We start from the raw sequence: 25,622 nt of genomic DNA, 5'->3' as shown, positions 1-25,622 counted from the left end.
AAAATGTATTGTTTCCGAAGGGTTTAGGGGCCGCCCATTGTCCTTAATGGGTTAAAACAGCCATCATTGAATCTTGCGCTCACCTCTTTGCACGTTGATCACACTAGGTTCGTATTTCTCTATAAGAAGTTGCACCTGCTCGTGCTTGGCTGGTGGAAAAAGCAGCTCATTCAGGCGAGAGTCTCTCTGCCTGCTGTTGATGAACTTAGTGAGATGATCCTTAGTCATGTAGGGTTTGGCCTTGGAGTGGCTACAAATATATAAAAACAAATATTTATCAATATACGGAGATGGTAACAAATACGGTAGATATAAATTCTGGAGCTTGAAGTCATATTCCATATATTAATATTACCGTAGCAGGTGTTGGAATACTTAAGTAATTTATTTGCTCTCAGTGGCGATACACTTGTCTGAAAGATTTAACATGACTTGAGCACTGAAGTGGCCGAGTGGCATAGAAAATACTCTGCTTGCAGGCGCAAACCACATCTGACTGCGGCTATCTTTCTTAATTTCAGAAATTCATTTTCTTTGTAGGTCTCGGAATTTTCTCCCCTAAAAAGTTGCAGTCGTTTTTAGACACTTTTTGTAGGGAAAAAGAAAGAAAATGATTGCAGGCTTTTTTTTTAGCTTCATAGGATGATTAAACACTCACTAAGAGGTGAAGATCTCATCTATCTCTGGCCGTGGACAAAGGTGCATGAGAAACGTTCGGAAGACGGATTCAGGAAAATCTTCAGGGTTAATGGCATCATTCTAGAATCCAAACAAAGTAAAATAAGTAGTAGCTACGGCTTTTTTTTTTATATTTCTAACATAGTATTGTGAGAAATACATAAACAGAACAACACTTATTAATACATTGTGTGAATACTAGATGCATTTATTAATGGCCACACAGCAAAGAGTGACTATTCACATTATTATTATAAAATAAAATAGTTAATTAAGTGCCATATAGATTTTACTAATCTATTGTCTTTCAGAGGCACAGGATCAGCTGTAGGTTACAAGTATGTACGTTGAAGGTGTTGATGGTACAAGACTTACTTTTCCTTTTGCTAGATGACAAGCACTTAATGCGTGTTCTACCCTCTTCCTGTCTGCAGGGAACATCTGAAAAATACTAGCCCCCCAAAAAAGTTATATTTCAGCTTCAGTGGGCATACGATACACAGATTTGTGACCAAATGACGTTGCTCTCTGTTTAATAAAGAAATTTCTCCTATTTGTACATAATATATTAAACCATACTTAATACAAGCATAGGATTTGATGGCAGATATGGATCATTCTACCCATCCAGCCTGCCCATTTCATCCTTTTGTAAAAATGTCAAACCTGATTTGGTTTCTGGGATTGCCTCATGGTCAGGGTTACCTCATTTTCACCATATGCCTATTTAGACTCACTAATACCACAAGGACATTTCAGCCCATGTAGAAAATCTTTTCGAAAATGCCTTCGAAGAACTGTTGGTGCTCGTAAACTAGAGACAGAAGTCTGAGTATTGCTGACTAACGATCCTGGTTTGCAAAACAGTGCCATTAGCTTACGTCACATTCTGTTCCACGTTTGTAAAGAGGCAACCTAGTCTCTGGCCTCTTTAATTTTTACAGTTTAGAAAGTAATTACTTACTTCCGCACAGGGATCTTTCCATCAGGATTCAACTGAAGTTTTAGCTTCACATGTCTATATAAAAAAAAAAAAAAAAATATACATTTTCAAAACAAGGAATTCAAAGTACAGATACTTCTGTAGGATATGGTAAGTTTACTCTATTAAAAAAACAAAGTTTGGGCTTAATAAATAAAAACATAACATAAAAATGTCAACTTAACAAATATCAGCCTCCGTTTTTCAAATTTTTTTATTCAAATTGTCCTATGAATTTAGTGGACTACCAGGAGCAGAAGACTGTTAATGCAGGGCTGGAGTGTCCAGAGTGTTTGAGTGCCACTTATTTAGAGGGTGCTCTAGGAGAGGTAGATCACCGACTTTGATCGTACTCCGCCAGAACCGTGGCAGGATTACCAAGCAGTCTCTTAGGGCACCAACTTGATCAGGGCCCCCCTGCGGCACTAATGTATAAGTAGTTCTGCCTGGACTTATTACTGGGGACTTTTTTTTTTTTCCATCTGAACTCATTTTCTCAGTTTTGAGTATCTACACTTCTGATATTCTTTCAAATTATATTTTGTACCCAACTAATTTTAGAATTACCTTCCCGTTTTTTTTCCCCCTTGCACTCTTTCTATCACCCACGGTTCTATTCTTGTATCTTTAGTTCCTCCAACTTCCTCTGCCAGACTCTCACATAACTCAAAATGTAGCTTTTAAACTATGCCTTCTAAAACCCATTTTATGCAAAGCCAAAAAAAAAAAAGTAAACCAGCTTTAAAGTTAATGGAAAAAATAGAAAGAATGCTTACATTTTTTCATAAAAGTAATAACGACATCCATTTGCTACAACTGGGTTTCTAACGATTGCCATAATGTCCGTTGCCCAATCCTGTAACAAAAAAACATTAACTGTAGTGTTTGTGCCCATACAAAATAACTTTTGATTTTCTTGACAAAGCCAAAGTTTTTTTTTTTCGAATGTCAGTAGAATTTTCAAAACACATATCAAACGATGGTTGATTTTTTTTACGTGGGGCTCCCAGCAATGGCTATAAACTAAAAGTTGCATCAAGTTCTTTACTGTTGTAGGTTGAATAGGGCAATCTGAATGTGATCTTTGTAATTTAATGGTGGGAAGCGATGCCATGTTCATAAACTACAGGAACCAGGTAGTTGCCTTTCTTTGCTTTAGGAAAAAGGTTCTTGCAGGCTGACTTTTAATTGAACCTGCTTAAAAAAACGATTGATTGGATTTAAACGTCAGATATTTTCGGAAATTGTATCGTGGCTTTTGAAATAAAATCCAACGCTCCGTTTACCCTCCATTCCATGTCCCAATTACCTACCTTGCTTACATTTTCTCTGTATGATACAAAGTTATGGAAAGTAAGGTCTACCATATCTGGGCCAGTCACAATGGTGAGTGTCTTAGCCAAAAAGTTGTTATCAGGAAAGTCCATGTTAAAAACATCTCGAAGCTTCTGACCCTAGATTTATGGGGGGGGGGGGGAGAACGAAAGTTGTGTTAGATGGAAACAATAATATAGTTGCAAATATTTTAATAGCTTAAACATTGTATTTATTAAAGCTTTTTTTTGCTTGAGGTTTTTGTTTTTCACAGTTAGATATATTCCCCCCCCGATGGAAGCTGGCATCTGTTGCAAAATATTGCAGAACCAGCATATCATGCAATTTCCCATTCTTAAACTCTATCTTCTCCTACCCTTCCGGAGTCTACTGGTGCTATGTATTGACTGCTGAGCGCAAAGCCAGCCTGGTCAGCAGTATTTAAAATACGTGTGGTATTAAAAATGCATTGTTATGGGCAGAGCTGTTTTGCATCTTTGGAAATGTGCTCTATATTTTGCCTTAAGTTGCATTGGATGGACACTTTTGGGGGCAAAAATACGTGTCAACACGTCTAAATAAGGGGATGATAACCCGAAAACAGGGGTACCAGGGCTGCCTGCTTGCTACACAAAGCTGCACGCTGTGCTCTCACACTCTGACGTGGTGTGGTGTAATGTATCCAGCCAGATGCCACACACACTGAGGGAGCAGACCTGACGCAAAGCAGAGTGTAAAGACACAAAACAAGTAAAGACAAGTGGCACCATCTGGCACTGATCCGTTGGGCTGCCAGGTGAGTAATCCAGAACTGCTGTCACACAAAGAATCATAGAACAGGGAGGATTGTTGAAGAGGTATTTTTGTGCCCCTCACTTTTACTGACAGCACTGAAATATAATACAATTATGTATTATGTAGGATCTTCTTCATCACCAGGTCCTTCGCAAATCATAGGTTTATCAGTGCCCTAACTCTGTGTGTATATGAACCTTAAGCCCGCTCTTGGATAAGATGCAGCTGCTCTAAATGTTTTGCTATGAATTTCCCTAGTAGCCTTTGCTGTGCAAATCACACCTGTAATCACATCCTACTATGCAAATATTGGCAAAGGCTTCATACAAACACAAGATTTGAGAGTATTAAGGTTCAGACTAACAGGATTTTTATAAAACCCTGCAAGCGTAAATAAACTACCAAACAAAGATGTCCTACAATCGATAAACCACCTGCAACTTTTTTGCAGACGTACATTTTCATATGTACAGCCTGTCACCATGAAACACAAGCACAAGATACTTCAGGAAAAGGTGACACGAGGTGGCTGCTCATGAAGGGGGATCTTGTTGTGAGTGGGGTGCGCTATTGGTGGGGCTAGAGCCAAGCTGCTTAGGTTCCCTGAGAGTAGGACGGGGAGTCAGTGTGTAACACATCAGCCTCTGCTGAAAGAAAGAGGAAGGTGACCCAGAGAAGCAGCACTTCACCTGGAGACTCCGGGTCAAACCTGGAGAGGTTGGATTATTTCACAGAAATGCTCATATACAGTAACAGCTATAGTATTGTAACAGGTGTACTTTGGCTCTTAAAACCTTTAGAAGTGACAATTATTACACATTTATTTGCACGTTACCAAGGTCAATTATTGCAAATAAGGCTCAGTGACCATCTAGTTGCATAATCTATCAAATTTCCATGCCCATATGCATTATAGTAACACCATCCTAGCGGAACCCCGGCCGCCCATCAATAAGTTAGATCCTAATTAAATTAAGAAAAAGAAATAAACAACTCAAAACCGCAACCTCAACAACACTAGATATGTGTTTTACTAGGTCCCTAACAATGTTCAAGTCAGATTAATATATATATATTTATCAGATTATTCATATATCATTGCTTACCATAGCCAAATTGTTAATTTATTAAGCACTTACCTATTTAGGTACTCTTTTGTGTGTGTGCTATAAGAAAGGTAGCTTTAAAAATAACTGATTTGCCAGAATAGGGACAGACAAATGACAAGGGATACAGTAGCTCTCCACTAGATTACGATTTTACTTTACCTTTGGTATTTTAGCATGTTTTCCAAATCTTGTATCCCTTATGCTGGTCAAATCCACAAATTCGATCTCCTAGACAAATAAAAAGGACACTGTGTTTTACAATTTACGGGAGCAGGATCTTGACACGTTCCGCTCCCCACCCACTTCCCCTTTAAATGGGGGCGTTTCCCGTGATGTCAGTGGGCAGTCCTGGCTGCGTCCCGCAAGGGAAGTCTCCGGGTAGCCGGAGCTCAGAAGTTCCGGGTATGAAGACAAGGCAGGTTGTAGCAAATGTGCAAGATCCTAAAGATTAGAGAAAACTTTGGGCTTGCAAGTAATGACGGAAGTTTCCAGTCAAAGATAAGAAAAAAGGCATTTGGAAAGTAGGGAAAATCTGGTAATTAGGTTAATAGAACTCAAGATTGAACCTAATCGCAGAGATGAAACAATTTTTAAAATTGAGTGTGAAGTAGGGTCTGGATAAGTGCCATTCCTGGATGTCAGAACTTAGAACTAACGCACTATATGATGAAAAGTATGTGGATACCTGACCATCACGCCTATATGAGCTTGTTGGATATTGCATTCCAAAACCATGGAATGGCATTAACATGAAGGTGGATTACTGTTTGCGGACATAACAGTCTCCACTCCTCTGGGAAGGCTTTCCACAAGATTTTAGAGTAAGTCTATGAGAATTTGTGTCTATTCAGCTAAAAGAGCGTTTGTGAGGTCAGGTACTCATGCTGGATGGAAATGCCTGGCTCGCAATCCTGTTCCAATTCATCCCAAAGATGTTAAATTGGGTTAAAGTCACGAGAGTTCCTCCACAACAAACTTATCAAATCATGTCCTTATGGACTTTGTGCACATGGGGACAACCATGCTGTAACAGTAAAGGGCCTTCCCCAAACCTGTGCCACAAAGTTGGAAGCATACACTTGTCTAAAATGTATTTGTGGGAAAGCATTAACATTTACTGGAACCAAGCCTAACCCAAACCCAGACAATTATCCATCCACCAAACTTTGCAGCAGGAACTATGCAGTCTGGTAGGTAGCGTTTTCCAGGCATCCGCCAAACCCAGATTTGCCCATCAGACTTCCAGACTTTCCAGTGCTCTAGAGTCCAATGCTGGTGTGCTTTACTCCACTCCAGCCAGCGCTTGGCATAGTGCATAGTTATCTTCAGCTTATGTGCGTCTGCTCAGTCATGGAAACCCATTTGTGAGAGCTAACTGGGTTAGTAATGAGGGGTTCTCAAGAATTGTGGAAACTGGTAATATAACAAGATATGACTTTGTATTACATTGTTCCTGTCTTAAAGGTGTGTTGAGCCCTTTGATGCATCCTATGGAAGCTGGGCACAAACTTCCATGGTGTAAATTGGGTGGTTGGGGAGATCAGAGATCCCCTTTGGAACTGGGCCATTGAGCAGTAGCACACCGGGGGCCTAATCAATAGGGCGATCTGCCCCCCAGTTTTGTGGCAGAGGAGCTGCTGCTTCACATGACCTGCCGTCCAAGGCCCAGAACGTGTTGCTCTGTCAGCAGATGGAAGATTTTTAAGAATTCTTTTTTCATTCCAGACTGCAAAGACATATTTTTTTCTTTATGGTTATTGCCATACCTATAAACTTTTAAGCTGCAGCTACCTGGAGCCCTCCCTCCTTAGGGGGTCCGATGATGTTATGTGCCAGTGATAGCCTCAAATGGCCCAGGGGAAATGGGAAGGAGTGGGAAAGTAACTAAATACTGCTCCCGTGACTTTAGCTCTGTGACCCAGAGAAGCAATCCTTTACCCAGAGTCTCAGAAACAGCAATGTCCTAGGTATGGTAATTAAACCTGAAAATTATTTTAGTTTTTGTTGTTGTTTTCTTACTATTTTATTGTGTTCTCATTCACAGTTATAATAGGTAATACATTTGAAAGGGAAAACTTTTCTAAAAAGGGAATATTTCTGAATATTTATATATATATATATATATATATATATGTGTGTGTGTGTGTGTTTTTTTTTATTTGAAATGTACTATAATCTTGGAAGATTTTTTAGAGGACTTGATATAGAAAATAAATTCATATAAATAAGCATTAAAGAGTCTCTTTCAACTCCTGATGAAGACAGACATCAGATCAAGATGGGAGATTGGTTAGTTGTCAGATCAGGAAAAACACTGCAAACAGTGGAGGAAAAATTCCTTCTTGACTCCAAAAGGAAATTGGATTTCTCCTTGGATCAAGAAGCTCTAAAATATCTATTTATAGCCCTAAATGTCCTGATCCCTTTTGAAGGCAACTAATGTATTTGATAACACCACCTCCCTTGGAATTCCATACTTTTATTGTCCTTACTTCGTTTGGCCTCGTTGAAATCTCCGCTCTTCCAGTCTCAGAGGATGACTTCTTGTTCTTTGTATATTTCTGCTAATGAACAGGTCACTGAAGAGCTCTTTATATTGACCCTGCATTTATTTATATAATGTTATCATATCCCCTCTAAGACACCATTTTTTCAGCGTATATAATTTTAACTTTTTTAGTCTCTCTTCATAACTAGTATCTCCCAATTTTGTAGCCCTCCTTTGCACTTTTTCTAATTCTATAATGTCCTTTTTAAGGACCGGTGCCCAGAATTGTACCGCAAGGTGAGGTCTTACCATTGACCTGTAAAGAGGCAAGATGATATCTTCCTCCCGTGAATCAATACCTCTTTTTATGCATGCCAAAACCTTATTGGCCCTTGCAGCTGCTTGCTGGCATTGCGCACTGTTGTCAGGTCTATTGTCTACCACTGTTCCTAAGTCCTTCTCATTGGTAGTTTTCCCCAAGGATATTCCATTCATAGTATAGGTTGCATTTATATTATTTTTACCATAATGCATAACTTTGCATTTGTCTATGTTGAACCTCATCTGCCACTTGCACGCATAGTCCCCAACTCTGTTTAAATCCTTCTGCCTAATTTTGTGATTCCCCTTCGGCAACTGGCCGTCAGGTGTAAGTGCTATCGTCCTCCATTCAAGCAATCTTTCCAGGCCCACTCCATTATCGGGCCATGCAATGGTTGAAGGCCTTCTTCCTCAGGCAGCGACCTTTCTATGACAGCTGGTCCCTCTTACCGAAGAGGTGAGGATGGAGCTGGATTGGTGGATCCGGCATATGGAGGCATGGAATGGCACAGCTATTTTTGGTCCGGTGCCAGATTCTTTTGTGAAATGGGACGCCAGCCTTTGGGGCTGGGGCGCACCTTGCACAGGTTCAGCCACCGGGCACCCATGGTCAGCGGCGGAGGAAGGATTACACATCAACTGGCTGGAGTTAATATCAGGATCCTTCGACATACAGAGCCTGGTGAGAGGCATGTCAAATTCCTGTATCCTGCTGCGCATTGGACAATGTGTCAGCGGTGGAGTACATAAATCATCTAGGAATTCTTGCGTTCTGTCTAAAGTTACCAAAGACATCTTTCAGTTTTTGTTTTCGTCACAATATTACTCTAAAGATGGCTTATCTTCCAGGAGAGACTATCCTCACAGCAGAATGGTTTTCAAGTCATTGGAGGGATGACAATGATTGGACGTTGGACAAGTCTGTCTTCTTCAAATAGAATTACTGGAGTGGCTGGTGTGTGGAACGGGATGTCGAACCCTTTCAGGCTCCTACATCAGCCATAGTGAATTTTCTCTGGTTTCGTTTTTCAGTAGGTAAGTCATTCCGCTATTTCGGTGTTTCTTTTCAGGGTGCGCCAGTTGGGCAGCACCCTTTAGTGTGTAGGCTTTTGAGGGGCATTAAATTGGCAAGGCTGCCAACCCCCAAATATACTCATCTTTGGAATGTTGATGAGGTGCTTCTTTTTATTAGGAACTGGCCGAATAATGATATGTCTTTTGGCTAAGTTGACGTTGCTATTGTGTTTGGTGTTGTTTAGGAGAGTGTCTGATTTCAGAGCTTTGATGTTTTTTCCTTTTTCTCCCAAGGGTGTTACCTCTTCGTTTTCTCGTTGTTGTGCGATTTTACGTCCATCTCTTTTTCCGGGAGTCCACTAAGCTCTGCGTGGCTACCACTTCGTCTTTAAGATTTTCCAGTCCTGGACAGTTGTTGGTGTCCTGTGTCAAGCCTTACAAGCCAGTGACTACAACAACTCTGGCCAGATGGGTTAGATGGATCTTGTCTCTGGCCGGGGTGGAGGAATACATTCAGTGCTCATTTGGTAAGAGGCGCTGCTGCCTCTCAGGCCTTTTTAGCCGGTGCGTCTTTATCTGACATTTTACTTTTGGCTGATTGGTCTAGGGAAGGTTTTATTTTCGACCTGGGGCCAATGCGTCTTTTGCTTTAATTCTTGAGTGTTAAAACAGTAAAGTATGAAGCCTCCTGTCATGTGATAAAATTGAAGATTATGTTAGCTTTAGTGTATTTATAATCCTAATTTTAGTAATGACAGGAGGCAAATATTTTCCCTCTCTTCCCTTATCCCTGGGTTCTTTGGGTGAGTGTATATTTGATGTATAATTATTTATGCATTATTTTTTTCTTGTTGTGGTTGTATATTTTATTGTACTGTTTTCTGATTCTGTACTGTTTGTCTCAGTTTGTTTGTTGGCTAATGAGAATTGATTTAAGTACTATATTTAGTGTTTATTGAGTACACGGATTATTTTTCCTTAGGTGCTTTTCACAGTTTGTTCTTGTTTTTCAGCATAATCAATTATGGTTGGAGTATTCGTGCTCAGGGTGTTCAACCGTTCTACGTTCTTGGAAGGATGGGATCAAGTGTACAATTCAGATGTTTGGATTGCAGTTCTGTTGTTTGATCTTCTTCATGATTGGACTATTGTTTTTGACATTTGTTCCTGTTAATTTTCTTGTTTTCATCAAAGAAAGAGGAAGTGGTTATGGGAGCAGGAGCCTATATCGACTGTCACTGGAAAGGAGAAATTGATTAGGAATTAATAGTGTAAAAATGTCTTTTGAGGTGGCTATAAAAGTTATAATTGTTCCAGGTATTATGTACAATCACATCTGCCCCATTGTGTGTAAAGTTGTTCCCCATCTCTTGCTGATTGGATCATTCAAGTTGTTACTATGGTGATAACCCTACATTAGAAATGTTACACTAGAACTGCTCATTATAGATAACCCTTACGGACTTTGTATGGAGGGAAGAAACCAAATGCAAAGCAGGTACCTTTCTGTATGAACAGTTCATACTGATCCACTGACACATTTTTAACAACTTAAGTATCTGAACAAAACTAGCAACTTTGACTAGTTTTAGGAGAAATCCATGTGGGCTAAGAAATCAGCTTGGGGAGAGGCTAACAGGAAGCGATGGTAGAAATTGTGGTTAACTGCCCTGTTCCTGTTTATGCATTGTTTCTTAACCACGCTGTAATATTTCCAAATTGAAAAGAAAACCTACCAGCAAAGTAGGCCAACTACTGATCAAATATTTAGACCATTTTATAAGAGAATACATCTAATGGTGAATTAGGTACACCCTACCTTTACATCATATAGACCTCTTCATCGGTTATAGCATCATGTTGCCTGAAGTGACATCCCTAAGGATCCCTTATGTGCACAAAACGCTATTCAAAAGTGATATCCAAGTGATATGCTTATTATCAGGTCTGTTATATCACGGTTCTTCAAACTTGGACCCCAATACTGGGTTGTTACATACAACATGACCAAAAGTAATTCTTAAGTTTAAGTGTTTCAGCCACGCTCATTGCTAACAGGTGGGAAAAAAACAAGCACATAGGCCACCTTTTCCATAGACAAACATTGGTAGTAGAATGGGTCCTATTGAAGAGCTCAGTGCCTTTAAGCATGACACTGTCATAGGATGCCACCAGTGTGTTGGGAGCTTCACGAAATGGGTTTCCGTGTTCAAGCAGCTGCACACAAGCTGAAGATCACAATGCCAAGTGTCAGCTGGAGTGGTGTAAAGCACACCCCCACTAGATTCTGGAGCAGTGGAAACGTGTTCTCTGGAGTGATTAATCATACTTCACTATCTGGTTTGGGGAAGGTCCTTTCCAGTTTCAGCTCGACTGTGCCCTGTGCACAAAGCAAGGTCCATAAAGACATGATTTGACAAGCTTGTTGTGAATTATCTCGAGTGGCTGCACAGAGCCCTGAATACAAATACGAATCCTCTGATTGATTATTGTCTTCAAATGTATTTTAAACACCAGTTTAATGGGATCTAATTGTCACAGGGAACCCCTTTGTTTTCACTGATGACATTCCCAGTAGGCTTTTGGTGTACATTGTGTAATCAGTCAGCGGGGTAGAATATTGGCTGGATACCTGACCAGGGTCTCTACAGGCTCCACAAGTCTATGTCGCACAAACAGCACCCTTCCTGTTGCCTTCCATTGAGGCATTTCAATCCCTCTTTGAATGTACCAGCGTTCAGAGCGTCGCTACATTTACTTTGACAGATCTGGAACACAAATGTTGTCTCCAGGTGTCAGTGGGGAGACCAGGCTGTCTCTCGTAAAACACCCTCGGGGATATAGCCCTGTCTGTGTAAAAAATGGGGCATGTCAGAACAGAGGGATACTGGAGTGGGCTGGTAACAGCAGACGGGGCAGGAAGGGGCTGCTGGAAAGGGACAACAGAGACACGTCATCGTAGGAATTTAAATGCTGGGTGGGACAGTGACCAATCTGAGTGCCTTTGATGGACCTTACGTTAAGCCACGTCCAGCATGATCGACAATTCCCACGGTTAAAAAACTATTATATACTGTATATATAATGTGGCAATATTACAATGAAGAAAAGTAACAGTAAATATTTAAATGAACAAATAACATGAACCCACGTGCAATTTACTTTGTTTGGCAGGCTTGTGTCCTGGCATTTATGGCACCCAGCAGAGTTTAATCTCAAACTTTGCTGCTTAGAGATAAAACACTTGGGGGGGGGGAGATGCACTTGGGACCAGGGTTCAGAGGATGGACCTATCCTGCCTGTATTCAGGCTGCTTAGCATTATGGGGGGATTTAGTGTTACTATGAACTTTATTTTTTTTCAGATACTTGTTTTGGGGGTTTTTTTGTTTAAGGAAGTAAGGGTGAATACTATTGACTTTATTGACTGAGAAAATAAAAGTGTTTCTTCATGCTTTCTTACCTTGCTCTGAAATGTCCAGTACGCATAATAGCCTTTGGGATCCAGTCGCAGGATTACAGGAGAAGCTACACTAGTTTCCTGGATGCAAATTAAAATGGAATCAAAATGAGTAATCACAGAAAGGCTTAAACTTATTATATGTCTTTGTAGGGTGCAAGCACATTACATTATTTTTTAAAGAGCTGTTGTGTTTACCAACTTTAGCTTTAGAAGTGTTCAAAAATTTCTTTGAAACAGACAGAATTCTTCTAAGGATCTGTTAGAATTAAGCCCTGGTTAACAAAATTATCATTGGTACACTGCCATTCTTTTAAATTCACGTTTCACTTGCTTCCCAACTGATTCACAGCCGCATTTTTCATATATTTGCAAATAATATTTGAAACACAGCTAAATCAATTAAAGAAAATATATTAATTGAATTGGAAAGTAATTAATATTCCTAGAATTCTTTCTTTGCAAACAACAGTGATAAATAGAAATGATACCTTTTATAAGGTCAAAGTAGATTATTATTATTATTATTATATAGATAAGGATTTACAGGGCTTTTAGATTTCTGGACCTTAGAGGTCTCATCAACAGATGGAAACAGGGCAAATATTACAAGCAGCAGGTCTATATAGTTTTGAAAAGTAGGCAACCTAGGGTATTTCACTAGAATGACTTCTCTCCACATTTCCTTTTAGAGATTGGTTTACATGTCCCAATTGGGGTAGTTTAAAAATGTTGTATATTTATCACACTAATCAAACTCATTTTAATATTATACAAAAGATAACTAGACTAAACATAAAATACAGTTTTTAAATTATGACTTTATAGAATGAAAAAACCCTTCCAGGTTCTATGTGAAAATGTAATTGTCCCCTTAGTTACTAAATATAATTCATAATTGGGTTCAATTTCACTACACATGCCGGGACATGATTAAGGTAAGCCCTGTTGAATCCAAACATCAATTTAATAGAACCTGCTTTGCAAAGTGAAGTAGACTAAAAGGTATCAAAAAATGGCATCCATGAGAGCGTTTCAAGGTGAAAACCACTTCTGACCAAATAGAACACAAAGGTTGGTCTCACATTTGCGGAAAAAAACTTCTTGATGACCCCTTAAGACTTTTGAGATAATATTCTGTAGACTGATACGTCAAAGGTGGAACTTTTTGGACATGAGTCCTCTAACATCTGGCGTAAAAACTAATACAGCCAGCAGTCCACAATAAGAACACCATACCAGTCACAAACAGTGGTGCTAGTGTGATGTTCTGGGGCTGCTTCGGTCTAATTCCTATATGGAAAATTAGACTGAAAGTATGAGGAAAGTTTATCATTGTCATGGACCTGCAGGGAAAGCATCAGGTTTATCATGCACACCACAATGCTGCAATTAAAGAAGCTATTTTATGGTGATAAAACCTTAATCTTACCCTCTACCATGTTGGAGCAGAATTGCTCTGGAATAGATTTTCACTCGTAAGGCGAACTGATTATTAAGGAATGTTATGGTTTATCACAATTCCGAAAATTCTGTATTAATATAATAAGGTGGTCTAGGATAACTGACCTAGAACACATACTTGAAAATAAACAGGTGCCAAAACACTATTGTGTTGAAGCCAAAAAATATTTTTAAAAATCTATTTGTCAGTAGACAAAAACTATGATATGTATTGCCCTGTAACCCCATAAACCTTAAAACCTATTTGGTTAAACGTAAACTTTAGTTTTTATTTAACTCATGTTAATAGGCAACCGGCTCTGTTTGGCAGCTGAAAGTGTGTCTATATTGTTTCTCTTATAATGACATCGCATCCTGATTAAGCCGCAGTTTTCCTTCTTCAATTTAGTTGCACACATGTATATTTTGTATAGTAATGTGCAGACTATGTTAATTTTGATTAAAGGCCAGATCATTAAAATATTTTCATCATCACATTAAAAATATTTTTTTTAAACATTGAAAACAAGTATCTTAAATAAATAAATAAATAAATATTTATTCGATTTTTTGCATAATGTTCTTAGAATGCTGCGTATTTGTCATTTTGCATTTGTTCTACGTCTGGGTCAGCCCTAGGGCAGCTCTTAAGATAAATACATCATTGCACACGCACACAAACAATGCCTCGTGTAGGTCCGCTGTCCGTCATGGAGTGCAATGTGCGTTATGTGACCCGGTGGTAGTAGGGCAGCAGCATGGAAGCTCGAGTGTGCGAAATGTGCCGTGCAAAGTCAGAGGGAAAGGGAAGGACAGGGAGAGACAAATGCATGAACTGCATGGATAATAAGGGAAGGAGGGAGTGTGTCATGGGGGGCACTTTCCGATTTTTTTCTATCCACCACTACATAATCTTAATTTTGTTTAGTTTTTTGTAACATCAGGAACCATATGTTTGTGTGTATGCTAGTGTATGGTGTCAACATCTCAATCGTCATTGTCATGCCAGCAACCTTGTTACTAATAGATTCTATGTCATTAAAACTATAATTGTAATTGTTACTCTGGCAAACTTCAGTCCTGTAACCACCCTGTTGTCCAATTAGTTATTCAGCAAGTTAAGCCCACATGCAGATCTTGAATGAGAAATGTAACATTAGTCAACAATATCAATCAAATTGATATGCTGCTGAATAATCCAATTTATACAGCGCGTTCACAAAACACATACTGTATGCTACTTTGTACATTGTATTCATATACAAATAATTAGTTAATTGGTAATTAGTGATTAGTAATCGTATTCCTAATTACACGCATTTCATTTTTCAAACAATTTATGAATATATATTCATTGGTTAGTTAGATAAACAAAAATGATCTTGTATTGTTTACCATGTACTTAGTCCTCCTTACAGGAGAAACTCAGTATGATCAGCCCTTCATAAATTGATAATTCATATGTTGAGATTACATTTTTTCCTCTTAGAATAATTTAGTTATGATTGAGTTTATAGTATTAATACCACTATGTTACTGAGCAAATTAGCTTATTAAGAAAACAAACTACATATAGTCAATAAACAAGTTGGAGTAATTTAATTTTCATGCAATCTAACAGCACAAGTTTATTAATATTTAATTGTGACAGAGTATTCTGCATATGAAGAGATACTCAGGGCCAGAGTTACATTACATAGGCAGATGTAGATGGGTTAGATAATGTAAGCTGTGTATATGTGGGAGCAGATAGAGAGACCATTGCCAGCCGCACCTTTGGCCTTACACAATATATGGATTTATGCAGTGACATATCGTGGCCTAAGCCAAGTAGGCCCAGGCCTAGGGCAAAAGCAGTCCCCAGCTGCAGATCGGGCCCCTGGTGTCAAACTGCTCAATAGGCCGGTTGCAGGGCCATTTACACTATGGATGGTGTACCGACTCAGCACAGCCTCCACAGACTGCAAAAGTGCTGCGGGCCTTTAAGACACGGAGCATCGGGATAAATGATCATACCTGAGAACTCTCCGGGTTTGACCTGGAGAAATCCGGGAGAAGCGCTGGTTCTCCGGGTCAACACCCGAATCCTCCGGGGAATGGGGTCTTGACTCGCCCCACTACCTGGCCATTTTGCCTGTAAACCTGGAGCCTACCCTTGAGGGACACAACATGGACTGCCCATAGAGGTCATTGGGGCAGTCCTAGTTGTGTCCCGCAAGGGTAGGCTCTGGGTAGCCAAAGCCCACAAGTTCCCAGGTAAAGATATGATGTCACATCCTGGCACTCCGTGTCTAAATCGAGCCTAGGGCATCATGGAAGGTAAATATATGGCATATACCCAGGCATGTATCTTATAGCTCAACCCTTGGCGGAATTTTTAATTAATAATGTAACATTACACCAGAGCATTTTTTAACATCTCTATGTCAGATGCAGCACTTAAAAACGAGCTTGCCACTTAAAATGGATCTTGTTTTGATTCAGAATTGTTTCATATACAGGATTACTACCATTAGGGGATTGCTTGTGACTGTCAACCTAGCCACTTAGAACAGTAATACAATGGTCCAGAATGTATTTGGCAGAACATGTACCCAACATCTGTGAACCCAACCATGACGTCATAGATGCATATGCTGTTTAAAGTCACTGGAATGTGTTACGGTTTCCTAAACAAGCTTCCCTTTGAAGCCACTATTACTTGTTAAAGCACCTAAACAAGAAGGGGATCCCCAGCCCAGTTGTATCTGCTGCACAAGGATAAATACGTAATTCTTGGTGAGATGGAGATTGTGCACAGAAGTCTCGACTAGCGATTCCTCATATTCTGGGCTCTGAGATATGATGTTGTGAAGCAGCACGCTTGGAGAGGTCTGCCTTAAAGACTGCTCTCCCATTTGATCTTCGCCCTGGTGGCTGTTGAGCTAGTCCAAGGTAAGGGCCATTGTGGGACCTTGAGGTAGTTGTAGGCCTGGGCAACTACCCCTTTTGCACCACGTGAACACCAGACCTGAAGACTTGTTAAAACAACAACACAATCCTGGGAATTCAGGGACATATGACATGTTTGAATAAATAGACAAGAGCATGAGATCTCATTACTAACACATTAGCATACCAAACGATCATTCCAGAAGCATATTGTATTTTTTGTTGACCCACAAAATCTTATAATGTAAAGCATATAGTCTGGTACTAATTTGTCTGTGAATTTGCATTCATTTTCATGGCAAATTGCACTCAAATACTGCTTCAACTGCTAAACAAACTGTGATCTCTACCACAGTATTATAATTCTCTTTTAGCAATAAACCACATCAAGCAGATATCTGTCAGTTGGTGCTTCCAGCTCTCCCTAGAACAGCTGAACATTTGAAAGTGTTTTCGTGGAAATTACCTTGGTAAGCTCCCTTTTTATCTGATTCTATAGTAGTATTGAGAAGCACAAAATCAGAAACTCTTAATTTCTCCCCTCTGACATCACACTGAATGTTATTTTTCCATATGAGCCATTAGTGCTGTGACATCACGACCAGTCATGTGACATACACCAATGCTTGTGGCCAGATACACAACCGCTGAAAAAAATATTATTTCCACTGTTGTTTCCCAGGGACAGAAAGTGCGTCTTTCTGCCCGCCACTAGCCTTCATGCAGTGAGAAGTACTAGCACTAGCGTCATTACACCTTGCAATTTCTACCACTAGTTACACACAACGTGATAGTATGTCTTGGAGTTATATATCCTAGTACCACGCTCCGCATGGTAATCACAGATGATCGGCTGACGCTGGCTGTCTGGATTTCAGACAAACCAGCTTCTGCCCATCCAGGATCCCACATGCACGGAATCCTTCAATAGACAAAGGTAACATTTTTTTAACCTTGTGTTCTCTGCCCTTCCTAATCGTGAGCTGAGGAAGACTGGAGAAGATTATAGTAACAAAAAGCCATTTTAATTAAAGGTTTTTTTACACTGTGAAATCATACTGACTTTTTTTTTTTACCCTTAAGTGTTATGTTTGAATATTTTTTTCATTGAATTATATTATTTTATTAAATTTATATACTCACATTGATTGGAAGTTAATGGGTATTATTACATTGCTTAGTAAATTGGGGTTAGGGTGAGGGTTACTTAGCAGGGAATTTTAGGGTTAGGACTACTTAGTGGGGAATTTTAGGGTTAAGTTTACTTTAGATCAGAGGTAAATTTGCATAGGTAAACTAGGAGGGATTAAGGTTACATTTAGCTAGTGGGGAATTTTAATGTTAATTTAAAGTTTCATAATGTATTTTAATTTTACAGGATTGTTTGGCGGATAAGAAGTAAGTAAATTCTAATTATATTACATTCTTGTCCTATTTTGTCCAAGGGTAAAACAAAAGTATGTGTAGTTGAATGGTATTTAGTTTAGTTTTAAGTTAATTTCTGTGGGCTTTTAGAGAAGTGGGTGGTGCCTAGATGAGTCTCTGATGAAAATTCCAAGCTTGAAAACCAGGGTCACCACTTCCTACAGGCAAGGTTGGCCCTGGCCTAGAGTACACTCAACCTGGAGGGTGCCTCCTCCACGGTGGGCTAGCCTGCCTTCTGTAGGAGGAACAGAGCCGGTTGGGGAGATGATCAATCTCCCTCTAATCAGCCGCTCTCCAGAAGCAGGGCCATCCCTTACGTGGGTCCCGGTAAGTCCATGTGACCCAGGCGCAATTTGCTGCCCCAAAGTCATTGGCTGATCCGGTACAGATAAAGAAGTAACACACTTATAGCTTTAATTTTCTGGAGGAAACAGGGTCAAATAGGGTCATACAGCGTCATTGTGTGTCTGTCTGTCTGTGTGTGCTTGGGTGTATTAGTATTTGTGTGGGTATTATTATGGTTATGTCAGTGTGTGAACTTGTGTTTTTGTCTGGGTGTGTTTGTGTGTCTCAGTATGTTATAGTATATGTGTATTTTAATGAACATGTTGTTTTTGGGTATTTTAGTCTGTGCGTCTGGGTATGTTGGTGAGTGAATATGTTTCTTTGGGTAGGTTTGTGAGTGTCAGTGTATGTTAGTGAAAGTGCTTCTGGGTATGTCATCCTGTGAACATGTGTCTTTGAGTATGTTACCGTATGTGTCCGGGTATGTTAGTGCGTAAAAATGTGCCTTTGTGTGGGTAAGTGACTGGGTATGTTAGTGTGTGTCTGGGCATTTCAGTGTGTGAACATGTCTTTGGGTATGCTAGAGTGTGCATCTGGGTATGTCAGTATGTGTTTGTATGTCTGGGTATGTATGTGAGTGTATGAGGAGGAAGGAAGAAGACAGGAGAAAGAAGACAGAAGAACAAGAAGAGGCAAGATAAGAAGCTGTGAGAATGAAGACAGGGACACTGAAGCAGTCGGAAGGAAGCAAGGTGTTAAGTGAGTAAGAGTATGAGTGTGCTTTTGGTGTTTGTGGGGGGCAATATTTCATGCTTGGACCCAGGCAGCACAATGTCATGGGCTGGCCCTGTCTAGAAGTTACTGCTGAGCACCACCCGACACTTAGCATTACAGACAGTCACACACGCAAGCGTGCAATGGAATGGAAGGCCTGGCTATGACTAAACTGTATATCTGTGTGAGCATGGATGCCTATGTGTTCATGTGTGTAAGCGTGTGCATGTATGTTGGCGTGAGTGTGTAAGTCTGTGCAAATGTGAGTGTGTGTATGAAAACGCGTGCCAGCAGGTGTCTTCCTGAGGAGAGGTCAAATATAATAATGAGGAGGGCTATGGAGAAAGGAGAGACATGGGCAGAAAATGGATAATGGAAAAAATATCCTGGACACGTATAATTTTTTTATATTGATAACCAGCGCAGGTAAAGTGCTGCCCTGCTGGGCTGGTCAGCAATATGAAAACTATATGTGTGTACTGGAAAACTTGGCTGATGTGGTCACCCTACAGACAAATCCTATGAGTGCAACCTGTGATGTATGCCTGCAGTTTAGGTTTTCCATACATTGTTTATTTGATCTATTCCTTCAGTGCTGAGTTTGCTTGATTTTTCAGTTGATCTATACCTGCAATGGTGTGAGTCCATGTGGTGTTTATTTAACCCCTTAATGACACTGCCTGTACATGTACAGGCTCAAAATGCATTGTTTTCAATGGGTTTTGGGGACCGCCCATTATCCTTAAGGGGTAATCTATACCTGAACTACATGTAGGGAAAATAGAGGTCTAACACAGTGAAAAAAGGGACAAAAGGCACTGTCTACAATGGGGGGGGCAAGTTTTGCATATGATGTGCTCAGGTGACTCCGTCCCCATGGGCAGGGTCCTAGAGTGGCAAAATCCTTGCACCGGCCCTGTTGAAAACGGAAACGTGCATTTTGGTTGAAATTGCAAAATTTAAAGTTTGCATATTTTATTACCACCAAATTTGTGAGATGTTGGTGTGGAAACAGCTGCATTAAACATGCCAATATGCCCATAGGTAAATAACCTGTGCGGTCTAGTTTTCCAAAAATTTTGGTTTTCAAATGAGAGATGGGCCCAATAAATTGATTAAACTCTCATGTTTAAAAACTAAAGTCGCACTAAGCCTTGGCTTACCCCTGACACTCTACCGCTATACACTGGCACACACAAACTCACTCTAACACTAAACACTAACACCCACATACATGCTAAAATCTAATAAGAAACATGCACTCACGCTAACACCATACAATAAAACTCACACATGCATGCTAACATCAAATACTAACACAGACATGCTAACACCATAAACTATAGGTTGAACTTGATGGACTTTGGTCTTTTTTCAACCTTATGAACTATGTTACTATGTTACTATGTTACTTACATATACATACACTCTAACACTATATGCTGACAAGAACAAAGACAGCATACATATGCTAACTCTATACTGTCACACCATATACTCACACACGCTAACACCATACACTTACTCACACTGTCCCTCAGATAATCACTGCATCTATCACAGCATCCTCTCTCCCCTCCTCTTACATCTCTCTGAACTCTGTCTACACTGCAGCTCGCATGCAAGCTGCTTCCGCCTTACAACCACAAGTGATGTGACCCCACTGGGTGCCTCGGTTACTAAGCACCTACCTTAGCTCACCCCTGTCCGTAACATCCCAAAAAACATGGCATGTCGGACACGGCTGTATCCATGGAATATTGCTGAATATAAACATGAATTCATGTTTGATCTGTAATTACTAAAATTAATTTGCACTGTGAACAATGCATTTTTTTCAATTTTATCTAATTTCTGGGGGATTTTTTCACATAGCAAGGTTGCTGAAACTCCTTGCATTAAAATTATGTCATGGTGCTTTTAATGCAATTATATCTAAACAATAATACAATCAATAATACTATTAATAATAATAATAACAACTTAACTGTAAACATATACCCCCAAAACAAATAAAAAGGGCTATAACAATAAACCCACAATAATTATATGAATATAGCCAGTAGAGCAACTGAGCTTATGGGGGCAATTCCATGAGATTCTTTCCAGTGTTAACAAGTTGTGTGTGGGGGGGGGGGCATAGCTCACATAGCGGGGCAGTAAAACCTAGTAATTCCAAATCTTCATTTAAAATAAGATAAGCCAAGGTTTCTGAATCTGTCAGGTTTCTACACTCAGCAGAATATAAAGTTATATTATTGTTAATCATAACATTCTTTAAATGTTAAGATACTTACGTAAAAGTATACGCAATCCTCAGACCATTTTTAAAATACAAGTATCAAAAAAAAAAAAGACTTTGCTCTTTGGAGGTAGCGCCAAAGTATCAGTAATCCAACTGGCTGATCTTTAGTATCAACATACGCTATGATCATAGAGCAGAGTCCATGTCTCACCCACAGAAAGTCAACTGACGTCAAAGAGTACTTCTAACCGGTATTGGTGAGGACAGCTCATTACAGCCAAAGTGGTACAAGTACCAAGTGGTATCGATTATACTTTACGAATACTTTTAGACTTGCTAATGCATGTTTTGATGTCTGATATCCAGTGTTAAATTAATATATTTGTTTTGCCGCTAAGAGTATGTATGAAAAAGAATAATAATTACATTTCTATGTAAAATATAGGGATGGAAGTGAAAACACTGGTGGTACATAGTAGCTTGTCTCTTTATGCCACAGCCCATGTGTAGGCATTGAAGATGTTAAATTGTCAATGGTGTGCTTTCTATTATCTGTCCGCACATGTGCGGGGTGTTTCTTTCGGTTTCATAATAGTGCATTGAATTTATTTCGAAGTGTCTTGAAGATATTTTTTGTGGTCTGAAATGTACATGTAAGGTAGACCACATGTATACTACGCCCCTAAATGACATATATATATATATATATATATATATATATATATAGCATTCCGCAAAAGATAATATATTCGTTTTAGAGACTTGATGGATCTTGTCTAATAAATGGTCCTCTACCATGTAATGTACAATTGCTTGTCGCCTTTTAATATACACTTTCTATAAATAATGCACTTAAATGGGAATTGAGATGCCAGTACTATTTGGGTTTCTTTTAGACTGTAAGGTCCATGTGTCAAAGTCCCTCTCACCAGTATGTATACATTTCCATCACTTCATTCTCAAGGGTTATACCAGGAAAAAGCAAAGTTTTTGTCTATACCAATATATAGAATGATTGGCACACGAAAGAAGTGCAGGTTATTTATACCAAAAAAGTGCAAATATGTGACACACTTCTATTGTACCCTAAATCTGTAATGTAGACAAACATGCCATCTAGGTATACAGGTAAAAGATGATTAGAAATAACCCATACAGAACACTCTTGGTTTTCTTTCCAGGAGTGTTCAGCCAAAAGAAATAAATGATAATATATAAAATAAAAATATATGATTCATTCTGTGGTTTATTACACTGTAAAAAAAACAGCCTTAGAAATGTAGAAATAAAAAATGCTTATTTAATCTACTTTACTAGCCCCATTACTACTGATAAATCACAATACTCACATCATCCCATTTGATAAAACGTTCACCCTTGGTCAGGTAAGGTTTGATCTCCACAGGACTCAAAATAGGAGTTAGGGTGGACATGGTGCTGTCTGCTGCTGGTACTCCTTCAATTCTTTTTTCCTAGCCTCTATGGGTCACATCATTTCCTTTCCAGTATGCTGATCTCCAGCCATACCTCCCAAAACTCTGATTTTATAACCAGTAAGGTACTTTAACCAAATCACCTAGGATTCTCCAATCTGCATTGTAAATGAGCTGGCTGTGTAGAGAAACATCCAGTTCCTACAGTACACAATGAGTAGATTTTTCACAAATTCGAATACACTGCTAACAAAGTCTGCAGCAGACTATGGCTGAGAACTTCCTCTTTTTAAGTTAATGCTTCTGGAGAACTGTCTACTTATCTCATCAAAGTTTCATCACATTGCTTATACTTGTGAAACTAAAGGCTTTGATTTGGCAATGTGGACCGTTTAGAAGAACACACACTCCTCCTATGTGAAAGTACATTGCAAGCACTTTCAGATATCACTTTTTGATCTAAAGGATCTACCCACGTAGATCTACGTATGTACTGTATTATATATAACACATTTCCATGATTGATTTCATTGTATGTAACTTACCCCTTAAGACAGAGAAGGAGTTTCACTGCAGATAATACTGTATTATTATTATTATATTATTATTATTTAAATACAAGTATTTTCTATGTTTAAGAATAGCAAGCAGTTTGAGAAGTTACAATAATGAAGAACAGAATTGCGTAGAAGGATGGGCACAAGTATCAGGTATATAAAAAAAGGAGCAAAAATGTAGAGGTGTAACTAGAAACCACAGGGCCCCCTTACAAAAATTTCCCCAGGGCCCCCAACTTCTCCAAACAACATGTCCCACAGTGCCACCTATGCCGCAAGCTTGTATCTCCTTTGTCCACACACAACCTATGAGTCCCAAGCAGCTTATCAGTGCCCCCAAACAGCCTGCCTGTGCCATCTTTGCTCCAGCTTGTCAGTGCCCCCACATAGCTGGTCTGTGCCATCATTCCCCTTCCCAACATACACTCTGGCCCACATATTTACACAAATGTATACATGCTAACACACAAACTTACTCATACTCACTAACAAACATGTACACACTCATTCTAACATGCATTCCATCTAACACCACTCATGCTAACACACACTCCATCACACACCACTCATACATACATGTTCATACACACTTACACATACACATCTATGCTCACACACAGTTACCCACAGTCTAACACATGCATGCTCACACACACACATAGATATCCATGCTCACATAGACATTTAGGCTCACATAGACATTCATGCTCGCATACACTTACACATAGACATTAATGCTTACATACACTTATATATAGACATCTATGATCGCATTCAATTATACATAGACATCATGCACATTCAGTAAAGTAATATTTCCTGATATTACTTTTAAACCATTGCCTCTCTAGCATAAGACTGTGTCCTCTTGTTGTCCTTTATCATGTTGACCCCCTTTAAACATTTAAATGTTTCTATCATATCCCATCAGTCTTTCTTCCAAGCTATATATGTTAAGATCCTTTAACTTGCATTTGGTGGGGGTGCTCAAAGGTAGTGCTAGCTGAGCCAGATCAAGACCAACATGCTCGAGGCAACATGCCCAACAGACCAGGTCCCACTACTGGTATATGCATTTTCTTATCCCATCTCCTCGTCAGTCTGTCAAGTGAAAGAACATTTGTATATAATCTAAGGTAAATGTCTGGGAACATAGTTGTTTGTTTAGTGGTAGTGACACCAGGACATACTAAATAGGCTTTGTTTAAACGGCATCTTCTGTGTAAGCTGTGTAAATTCATATGTACCCAGATCTACAGCGGATTACATTATCATTGTATATTGCACGAAAATGAAAGTCATCTACAAATATAAACTGAAATTTATTCATATATATTTAAATAACTTGACCATAAATTGTAAGGAATCGGAAATTTAACAACAAAAAAAACATTTAATTTCAGTTGAAGTTGGAATGTTTTATTGGATTAACATCAATCAAGCGCATTAAAGATCTGTTGTGACCTGAAGGAAACCTCACAATGTTCCGACTATTTGGAAAGAGCCAGGAAAGTCCTAATGAGATGATACCTGGTTCCGCCTCGCAAGCAATCTCTGCTGGAGAGAATGCTCAGGTATAGGCACAATGGCACATATATAGTGGCATTTCCCTGCTCTCCGTCCTTTGTGGTCAGACACATTCCATTTAATTACTAAATGTATGCATATACAGGTGCTGGTATATCCCAAACTGGCTTTATTAAACACGTTCCCATACAGTTGCCCACATCAATATAAAAAAATAGTCACTATGGCACAGAATTTATAGCTACAGAAATAGTTGGAGCTAGAAATTTGAAAAATCCACATCCACCTAAGATACAAGAGGTCTTAAAGTTAGTCAACCACATTTGTCATTCGGAACAGGACTTCTATGGAGCCCTGTTCAATACAATAGGTTTTTAAGTACCGTATATGTGAGCCATGGTTGCATATAATGAATGGAAGTGGTATGCAAGCTTCTTCTAGGTAAGTATGCTGCCGGTGCAGTAGCGCATTTAGCTTTTGACATTTCTTTCCAAATATATATTTGCTAGCAACATGGAAAGATTAATTGAAAACATGTGGTCTTGTTTACATTTTCTACCTATCAATCCATGTAACTATTCAATATAAATGGGATCCTCTCTAGGCCCCACCATATTCCCCCCCCCCCCCCTCCGTGTCTCCATCCATCATGCAGCAACTTGGATGAAGAAAACCGGTAGTCAGCTTTACAATTTAAAGAAACGCTATGTGGTTAGTAAGAGGCCCAAGAACCTGCCACTCTGGGTCTCTGAAGTAAGACTGGGCACTGGACAATTATCCTTGTTTGCCTTACATTGAAGATGGTACTACATCATGCTTTACTGAATCTTCAATAAAGTTGC

The 25,622-nt window shown here is 39.3% G+C and overlaps 1 pseudogene; it reads right to left on the bottom strand.

The window, feature by feature from the left end:
- LOC149284031 (1-phosphatidylinositol 4,5-bisphosphate phosphodiesterase beta-2-like) overlaps nucleotides 1-22,696 on the bottom strand; it is a 42,421-nt pseudogene extending 19,725 nt beyond the window's left edge.
- Between the last annotated feature and the right edge of the window lie 2,926 nt (nucleotides 22,697-25,622).

This window comes from Sceloporus occidentalis, unplaced genomic scaffold, assembly GCF_023333645.1.
Source record: "Sceloporus occidentalis isolate IW3139 unplaced genomic scaffold, rSceOcc1.0.p SCAF_100, whole genome shotgun sequence".
Classification (NCBI taxonomy): Eukaryota; Metazoa; Chordata; class Lepidosauria; order Squamata; family Phrynosomatidae; genus Sceloporus; species Sceloporus occidentalis.
Note: the sequence above shows the minus strand (reverse complement) of the source record. Positions and strands in the feature narration are given on the sequence as shown.